The sequence below is a fragment of the Pinus tabuliformis genome, chromosome X (genome assembly GCF_031772625.1).
Source record: "Pinus tabuliformis cultivar Carrire ecotype Pingquan chromosome X, CPIR1, whole genome shotgun sequence".
Lineage (NCBI taxonomy): Eukaryota > Viridiplantae > Streptophyta > Pinopsida > Pinales > Pinaceae > Pinus > Pinus tabuliformis.
The window spans coordinates 307,007,526-307,018,126 of NC_142308.1; positions in this window are offsets into that span (position 1 = coordinate 307,007,526).

The following is a 10,601-nucleotide window of genomic DNA, read 5'->3' on the forward strand; positions in this document are numbered from 1 at the left end:
GGTCCACTTACAGCTCTTTTCTGACTGTATAAACATGAAAAGATTGTCAGGATTTTGTCGTTTCAAGTTCGATATTGGTTATAAAATGATGTGTCGTTGATCGCTTTTTTACTTTTTTGGATCAAAGACACTAATTATGAAAAGTACTCCTTGATTGTAATGGTCAAGCAGTTCTCTCAAGTATTATTTTATACTTTTTACGAAAAAGTATAACCATGGAGTTTTCTTAAGTTTTTATTCTGACTCCCTAAAATTGAAAAACCTCGAGTTTCTCCTATACTGGACTCATTAAAATTTAATAGTAAAGGACCTGTTCAATTTTTAAAACAGGAACGAACCACTCCTTCTTAGGGTTCGAATTTTAAACTAAGTTGGACTCATTCGAAGGGTGAGCTTACAACCAAGCAAATGTTATCCTCCTTAAGCTTGTCTAAAACAAAGAGGTACTTGCCAGAAATGGTGGAGGAAAAGAGAGAAAAATGAACCTATTTGTTATACTTTGTGTCTTAGAAAATCATTCAACCACTCTTGAACACGACACTTTTTGTTCACCTGGGTTGGGAAATCCTTTGCTTAACCGTTAATGAAACCATATTGAAAGTCTTCAGCCGGTTTTTAGGTATTAGCTTTGGGTCAATTGCCACTAAACCATCTGTAGTGTCGTTATATCTTCAAGAGGTCAGTTCAAATAAACCATTCATCTGCAAAATATCTATCATCCATCTTGACCATCCCTGAGTTAGTCCTTGCAAATATATTTCTTCAAAACATGATCTATGATTTTGTGTTGTGGGCTTGCCTACGACGGATCGCTTTCTATCAACTTAAGCTCATTATCTATAAAGATAATCTAGAAATCATCAGTACCTTGGAATATGCATGCCTCAATGGTAGGTTTCTCACCTTCGACGACAGGTTGCATCATTGACCTTCGATCAAAGGATTCTATGACATGTTCGACAACAGCTCATCTATTCACATTTCATGGATTGTACTGAGTACTTTGAGAGCCATTAACATTACTGGTGGTTTCTCTCACACTTGTTAATAGTTCACATCATTGACTGGTAATCAAGTGGTTTCTACCATGCTCAACTTCGACACACTCATTCACATGGATAGAATCATACTAGTTCGGGAAGCAGAAATCAAGACCCTGGATCTAGTTTCCACCATCCAGGCTGCGAGGAATTTTGTTATTCATTATATAGTGGACTATTCATAAACATATGGTTGCACCCATATTGTGTCTACATATGTCTATACTTGTGATGTATTACAAAATCATTCCTGTATCAGAGTAGTTTAGTTAGCTTTCTAGTCAGTTTTGTTCTGAGTATGGGAATGCCTACCTCAGCGATGATATGTTCATATATATATTTTGTATTGAATGTTTTTACAGGTTCCGACCAGGGTGTCCATAGGATGATCCTTGAAATGATAAAGCACTTCACTCTTCTTAGATGAAACATGCTATCCTCATCTATCATAGACTTCGCACTTTAGGGGGAAATCTTTTGCACAAAATATTGTCACCATGACATTCTACAATCAGTGTGAGTCTATCACCACTCATACTTTCCTCCTTTTCAAGTATTAAACCCCAGTTCTTCATGTCAAGCCTTTAAGAATAAGGGAAAGTCCTTAAAAGTCACTAAGACTCTGGTTCTACACTTTCTCTTAGCATTACCTACGGTCCCACACCTACTGGTCATGTCCCCTGCGTACCTGACTGCTCTGTCTCTGTGTGATGGGTGTTGACCCCTGTAAAAGTAAAAAAGGTGCAAGTACATTCTTAAAACTCACTTTGGGTTATTTCTGGAAGCTTCTAGAGGGAATCTTGAGGTGGCAAGTTCGCTCCTTTACGGTTCATGCATGCCATACCTTAAGGAGCTAACCCCTTGATGTGAGGAGCTTATCCCTTTGAAGGAGGACTCTATCCCTTCATAGGTGGACCTGTAACTTCCTTCCTCTGCGCTATAAAATGAGGCATTAGGCTGGTTACTGAGGAGGTTGAAAGCTAAATATTTTTGAGGGTAAATGTTGTTGGAATTTAGTCTTCCTAATTGAGCTTGAGAGGAGAGATTACATACCTTGTTTGATCTCATTGGGAAGAGTGTGAGGCTTGTCAAAGTAGAGGAGATTCCTGCTTGGACCTTGGGAGGAGCTTGTACAACATCAAGGAACCAAAGGTTTTAAAGTTCTTCTTTGTTCAAAGTTAATACAATCAAGTTTATTTTTCTCAATAAGCTGTGTTTTATGGTTTATTTCATGGATTCCTTGATCACCATGATGAATATGATTTATTATATTACCTATGCAGGTGCTATTTGATGTGTGCTTGTTTGTGATTGCAGGTTCTTAAAAGGAAACTCTTTTGGACGAATGGAACATGGCTGCCACAAACTAGCGTTGGACTTAAGGTAGGGTCTAAAGCACCTCTTGGTTTTTATTAATAAATCGCAATATATTTAGAGAAAGGTAGATTTGCTTGTCCTGTTTGTTGCTAGATATCTGTTGATACTAGGGAGAACGTTCTTGTCCACAAGAATGATTTATCCAGCTGACAGTAATCTCTTTTACATTAACTCAATTAATCATTCATTCTCATAGTCATTCTTGGATTAAGAAACTCTTTGGCGATCTACTTTCCAAGTAAGCTACATGCCGAATCTAATCATAGCCTTTGATGATTTTGTTGTCGATCTTGCTTTTATTGCCCATGTTTCTTTTCTTTTCAATTTATTTTATGGTGTTTATGTTCATTCTTACTTCTACAAGTGTTAATTCACTTTCACATGTTGTGACTCTCCATATTGCTTAACTCTTCATATTCTATTCATGATTACCACAACACCCATAAAATTTTGTAGATATTTTCGATTCATATTTCCACCATGAAATATTGTTGCAATATTTTTCCTTGAGCCTTTCACTGGCAAAGTGCAGTTCCAAAACCTGAAGCCCTAACTAACTCAGAAAATTGTGGCTAGAAGAAGAAAATTGATCCTCTTGATCACATTCCTTCATCACAAAAAACTACACCCCACTTGAGCACATGAGCACACCCTGAATGCTTGAATTGTTTCCCTTCTTCCCTTCAACATGCGCTAATGTGCACTCCTTGATATTGAGCACACCTTTAAGACATGAAGGCCCAAATATTTTCTCCTTCATCCCTTTAGAGTGTGCAAGTGTGTGCTCTTAGTATACTTGAGTGCATGAATGCACCTTGAAGGCTTGGATATTTCTCCTTCATGCTTTGTTAGTGCACCCTACGTCCTTGGTATCTTCCCTCTCATGCTTGAGCACAAGAAAGTACTTCAATGCCCCAAATGACCCTTGAACTGCCTTCACGCTTTAGAAGTGTGCCATTCTTACTTGCATGAGTATTGCTTACCCATGCAAATAGCTAAGTGTTGTTGTTGATACGATTACATATTCAATTGCATTTAATGGTTCTTTGAATATTATTTTCTAAGTTGTTTATTGTAATAGTTAGGATATTTCATAAATCTAATCATTTTCACTGTGAGTGGTCTTCCACAAATAGGTGTTCAAGCTATAAGTATTGTTACTCTTTCATCATCTGCTAGAACCATGCCTCTCGCTACACGTAAAGTGGCCTCCAAAGAAGCTTCAGAGGCAAGCACTAATGAAGCAATCGATGTAACAAAGCCTACCATTCCCATTTAAGTAGATATGGAATGCTTCATAGATAATTTGACTTAGGTCACATGGAATGAAATAAAAGAAAAATTACTACAGAAATATTCTATTGAGAACTTGGAATATTTGCAAGCATACATCAATATCAAGCGATTCATGTTTGATAAGATTGCATGCATATTCCCAATCATCCATTGTGGAGAAGTGATTGAATGGATTATTACACACATGTTTGATTCTCATCTTGTGCTTCGTAGTGAAAGAGATGGCCAACTCAACACCTATTATGGAGAATACATGTGAACTTACTATAATATTCTTAGGCCCATAGAATATGCAAATAGTGACTTTGACACTAGATGGCATGATATCAAAACAAGATACATCATTAAATCATGGTGTCCATAGCCTGCTAGGTTTCGTCACCACCCATCTGCAGTGTACTCAAGTAGGATTCTTAATGATGTATATCAGTATCTCATATTTATGTGTTGTCAGTTTCATGGGGTCAAGAATGCTGAGTGTTTGAGGAAAACTGGATATATATTCTCAACAAGGTATTTACTTGTGGTAATATCTTCAATTGGGCAGATATATTGTCATTTTAGTTGCAACATCGTGTGGGAAATGTAAAGGCATATTTAAGGGTAAACCAAGCACCACAATTCTTATGTCTGCATTTCTATTAGACACAATCTATGCATGATATGCTTCACTAGGAATGTATTCGAACTAGGTCCCTCAAAATAAGCTTTCAATCTATTTCCGCTATAGAGTGTTGTTACAATCAAGCTTCAAATGTTCATATGAAAGGTTAGCATACTAATTCTTTGCAATCATATTTTATACGATATATGAGATCAATCCTCCTTGCATGAATAACCAGGTGAAGAAGTCACTATAGGATATCATGAATTGGTTTACATCACGTTAAGGCATATACATTAGAGGTTTTAGATGTCAGATATCCCCTCACCTCATGATGTGATATGTGACCAATAAAGTGGTCATGCAAGACGTAGCACATCATTTGGACAAAGGGTTGTTAGGAGTCCTTCACATAAGGAAGAACACCCTTGTCCCACCTTCTCTTTGAGGATCATATTCTATGAACTAAAGAGCCACTAGGAAGTAGCTGCAAAAATATAAGAGTTGGATCACTTTCACTTCACAACTAAGTAATTTCATGAATATGATCCAAAGAGAGTGTGCAGGAAACATTATGAAAGGATCAATTTGAATTTGGGATATTTGTCAATATCTATTGCAGAAGATGAGAAGGTGAAGAACTGGTATATTGAAGTTAGAGAGGTATGTCTAGTAATGGAGACTGGTTCACCCCGTGATCCACAATATCTAGATATGCAGGTATAGGAGGTAGAACATATAACCCCTCAGTCAAGGAGTGTAACTCCTAAGAAAATGATCAAGTATGATTCAATAGGAGAAAGCAACAAGAAGGGGAAATATGATTCTTTGAACACCAGGGCTACTCAAGCAAAAAAAGAAAGGAAAGAATTAGAAGAATAGGAGAGGAGGAAGAAAGATGATTTAATTATGAACCAGCAGGAAGAAGAAGAGGAGATAAGGAGACAAGAAGAGGAACAAGAAAGGTGGTCCCAAGAGGATGAAGCAGCACATAGATTGGAGGAAGAACAATCTACTTAGAAGATAGAGGAAGAGTTGGAGGAAGAGGATATCTTACATCGTATAGATAATGAATTAGCTTCTCCATAAGAACCTCCTCTCATGGGTGGTCATATACCATTTGATGAAATGCGAATCACACCTTCACTTGAAGAATGATGCATGTATGTGTGCGATGTCACTTTTCATCAGCGTAAGAAGAGGATCGTGAAACATAGGAAAATATAATTCCTGAATGGTCCTCATAACCCAGTCTCAACATCTATAGAGAGGGTGATAACTACCAATGCTATATGGAATCCTAGGGAAATCAAGTTTGAAAATGTTTTGTTTTCTATAGAAATGAAGGACAACTCTGAATATTTGTAGAATGATAATGCACGATTAAGGAGAGAGTTAGCTAAAGTGAAGCAATACGAGGGTCACTTTGTTGTGGAGAACCAACAATTATATTCACAGAGTTTTAGTATGGTAGAATGGGATTCAAACATGCAGGTAGAACTAGGGCCAATGGAGGACACCATGACATGGTTATATGAAGAGATGATACTTTTAAAATAAGTGGTGGCTCCCTTGGTTGGAATTTATAAGAAAGCAGAACAAGTCTTTAATATCCTGAAAGTGGTTAGTAAATAAGTTGATCAACTTCAGAAATGGGCTTCCAAGTATCTGAATGCTCTGCCATATTTTTTTAGGAAAGACAAGATTTACACCTAAATGGACAAAGTACACTTGAGACTCTACCATCAGAACTAGAACTATCTTGGAGAGAAAGTGACTAACACCATTTTTACTTATCATTGTATGCACAATGGTTTCAAGTCTCTAGCATAGAAATATAGAATGCCTTCGGTAGGATTACTTGAAGAAATGACAGGTAGGGAAATCATCTTTCAAGAGATCAGGTAGTATGTAGAACAAATCAAGAAAGCACCAGAGAAGGAAGCCTTGGAGATCACCAAATATATTAGTCAAATCTTACATAAAGCTCCAACAATTGTGGAATAAAGTAGAATTGAGCTCCAAGACCATATTGATAGAGGCACTAGAGGTAAGAATGTGGTATGCAATGGGATTGCTAGTTCGAGTTAGAGTCATATCTACGAAGTTCAGAGTATAACACACATACATCAGCCATGAGCTCCATGATGAAGCACATGATTTTCCAATTTGATAAGAATTTGTCATATTATTAGTTTTGTCTCGTATAGCCACCATCTCATATGTATTATTAGTTTCTTGTTTTCTTTTGCAATAAGTTGTACGTAATTAATTCCAAGGGACACATGTGGAATGTGAAAAGCTAAATATGCAATGTAATATGTCCTGTATAGAATATGAAAAGTTATAGTAGTTGAAGAGTCATGAGGAATCTCAAAAGTCATTTTCATTTGTTATAAATAACTCCTCATAACTCAAGCTAAGGGCTTAGATTCTTGGAGTCTTTCCTTGGATTCTCTTGTAGTACATAGTAGATATATCATTCTTTGGGGAAACAAGTTGTGGCTTCGTGTTCTGCTACTGGATCTAGTGTTTCACCTATGTAACAATGTACTTGGGATCTTTCATTCATAATTATAATCACTACGAGCTTACACTTCTTCATACATGTATCATAAGTGTAGTAGGACTATTCTTGTTATGTTTGTGATATATGTTGGTTTAATTACATACTAAGTTTAATGAACTATTTCATTACTTAGATATCATCTTTATTGAATAAGTGTTGTTATGTTTTCATGATTGGTGTTTATTTTGTGAACTAATTTGCATGTAATCAACAAGCCTTTCTCTTTGTTCCCAGGTCCCCTTTTAGGATAATACTCTTACCTTCCTAACGAGAGGCTCATTTTCCTTTACTAGCCGTGGAAGTTCCATGTGCACCGTAGATTTGGTTTCTCGCAAAGATTACATACTTGTTTTCCTAGAGAGGAGTTTCAATCTATTCTGTGTGTTTTGTAACCGAGTCACATCTTTGAACCTTTACAATGGTGGTTAAACCATATAGCTAGATGGGAATCCTACACCAAACTGTGTGATGTCTAATTAGGATTTCACATTGAGGAGATTCACTTACATGTTGGCGGAATCCAACACAGTCAACAGGCTCTCACATGATTTTCATACACTTTCCCTCTTTCATCATCAACATATAATATGGCCCTCACATGCTTCACATATACCATGGCTCTTGCATAGTCCACATACACTTTGGCTCTCACATGGTTCACATACGCTTTTGATTTCACATGGTTTGCATACATTATGGCCCTCACATGATTCAGATACATTATGGATCTCTCATGGTTCCTCTGGCTCACATGCATGGTTTCTCTAACACACATTCGAAGTCATCTTTGTATTGGAAGAATAAATTCTCAGCAAATTATTGTGGCAACATACTTTAACAGTGACATCACTATGATTATGGCATCACATCTACAGGGATTGTGGCATTATATTTAATAATGGCTTTGCTTCTATAGGGATTGTCATATCATATTTTTTAGTGGCATTATTTTTATTTTTGGTAAGGATTTCTTTCTCTTGACTCATTTTGTGGACTAGCCAATGATACATTACAATGGTTCATTGGAACTTATTCTTTATGGCTTAAATTATTTGCAAAAATTCTTGTGGCTCGATATATCTAAACAAAGGCATCACTATTATATATGTGAGGCATCATTGCAGTGGCTCCACTAAATTGACATCAATTAGTATAGCTTTGTATAATGGCACTCTATTGATAGAGATTGGCATGTATCATAAATCACATTCTTTATTTTATGGTTTGTATACTTACAACCCATATCTTTGTATTATGGAAAGAAACTTTAAGATGATACTGTGAAAAAAATACGAAAAGAAAATGATCTACATTACATGAGACAATATGAAATGGCAATAGGATATATAGAATAAGGCAATGATCTTGGGAAAATCGTTAACAGTGAAACAAGTGATCTCTCAGGGTATCACTCATAAATAACCCCGATGTGGAGAGAAATCTGTTGAAAATTGTGCAACAAGAAATGCTTGTTGAGATTGCAACAAGATGATGGAGCTTAGTGAAAAGAGTCGCCTTCACTAAGTGGGCCCGCAGGCTATTTTTGGCGCAAGTCTATTTTTAGACTGTCTATTTTTAGACATATGGATCATGTCTATCGATTGCAGGTTGTTGTTTATGGATGATTGGTCAAGTTGGGAAAAATAGATGGACTTCTATTTTTGATGAAAGTGTGAGTGATCACAGTGTGAGTGATCAAAGTCTATTTTTAGACTAGCTGTCAAAAATAAAAAAGTCAAATGTTATTATCTCATAATAATATTTGGACTATAAACTTGATCTTATTCTCTTGGAGCACTTCAGGATGAGCTACGGATGTGGTACATGCAGATCCCAGAGGGAAATACGTGGTTACCTATGGGATGACTAATATTTGCATGCAGGACTTCAGTTAGAACTCAAGTGAGTTGAGTTTAGTGGACTGGAGGTGCAGTTGATGGAGTTGTGTTCAGTTTAGCTTTGTTAAACTGGTTGTATTTAGTCTAACTGATCAATAGACTAGAGATGAGTTGGATGAATTAGTTATTAATTAATTCACAAGTTATTAACTCATAATGCAACTATAGAATACATCAGTTAACTCAGTTGCATGTCAGTGCATGTTCAGTTCAACAGGGACAGGTGGTAGAGAATCAGATTGCTATCAGTTGTGACTATAGTTGTGCACCAGATCTTGCACAATCAAGGGATTGAGTATGCCAATGAGTTTGCTCACGTATTTGCCCAGTATTGTAGCCTTTGCTCACGTCCAAAAAAGTGTGAGTGATTATTTTGAGGTGAAATACGAGTTTGGGAAGCCATTCTCATCAGTTCTTGAGCAGGTATTGAGCAGTGGAGGCAGGCAAGCAGTGGAATAGATTTGGAGATCAGATCTGAGCTGTATTGTGTGTAACAGGTGGAGCTGGTACTGGATTGCTTGTGATAATCATTGTACTTTGTAAATGTTACATGATTCAATCAATATAATATACAGATAGTTTGGGTTTTTAGCGAGATGCTTTCCCCGGGATACATACTGTGTTTATGAGTTTGATTGATGCTTCTATGTGTGCCTGTGAATGTTTCTGCTTCTGTAAATTGATGATCAACGTAGAGGAGATTATGTATTATACATGTTCCGCTTATAATTGTATGATCAGGATAATCTCTGTGAATATGTGTTAAATTATTCAAAATTTCTACATGGTATCGGAGCTGCTTGATTTGTAGAAGAGATTTTTACAGGATATCAAGCGAGGATTGATCATCGGATCTATTATTCAGAAAGTGTTTACATTTTATTTCTTCAGGCAGAGTCTGTAATCGGGCCAGGTAGCCTCTGGATTCATCCTTCTTTTGGAAGGTGAGATATCCGGTGAATGCCCATACAGTTGATCTCTGTACAAGAAATACTTTGTTCTCACGAATTCTAGATCGGAAGTGGTTGAGTTTTGTACTGGTGGAATTCAAATTTAATTCCAAAGCAAGAGATAAAACTTAGAAACATTCAATGTGAGAATGGAGACAGTATGCCCCAGTATCTCACGAAGTTCACCCAATGCTGGGATGAACTGGGAAGTGTGGGGGTGACTGTTGGATGAGGATGGTGAGTCTAGCACTCCTTGACCTTCCTAAGAGTTGGCATAGCTACCAGGACTTGGTGAATGGAAGGGAGAAACTGCCAAGATGGGAGAGACTTTGGTCGGAACTTGTGCAGGAGGAGATTAGACGGAGCACCAGAGACAGTTCTTCATCTATGCATGATGAGGAGAACTGTGCCTTAGCGAGTAAGGCGAAGAAGGGGAAGGGGAAGGTTTCTCTTTCCAAATCTTGTTCTTCCAATGATGGGAAGAAGGTTGACAAGGCGAAGGTGAGATGCTTTTGTTATCATGAGTTGGGTCATTATGCTACTAATTGCCCAAAGAAGAAGTCCAAGAAGGGATCCGGGGAAGGATCTCAAGGTGAGGCACTTGCTTCACAGTTTGAGTTGGATTTCACACTCTTCGCATGCATGGTTTCATCCATGATGGGAAGTGGTTGGTTTCTTGACAGTGGAGCTTCTTTCCACATGACCGGTGACAAAAGTTTATTCAGTACGTTGGAGGAGAAAGATCTTCAGATACTCATAGGGATGGGTAATGATGAGAAGTATAGTGTCTCAGGTGTAGGCACGGTTATTTTTCAGAGGGAGCATGGAGCTCACCTTACCTTGACCGAGGTCAGGTATGTACCAAGA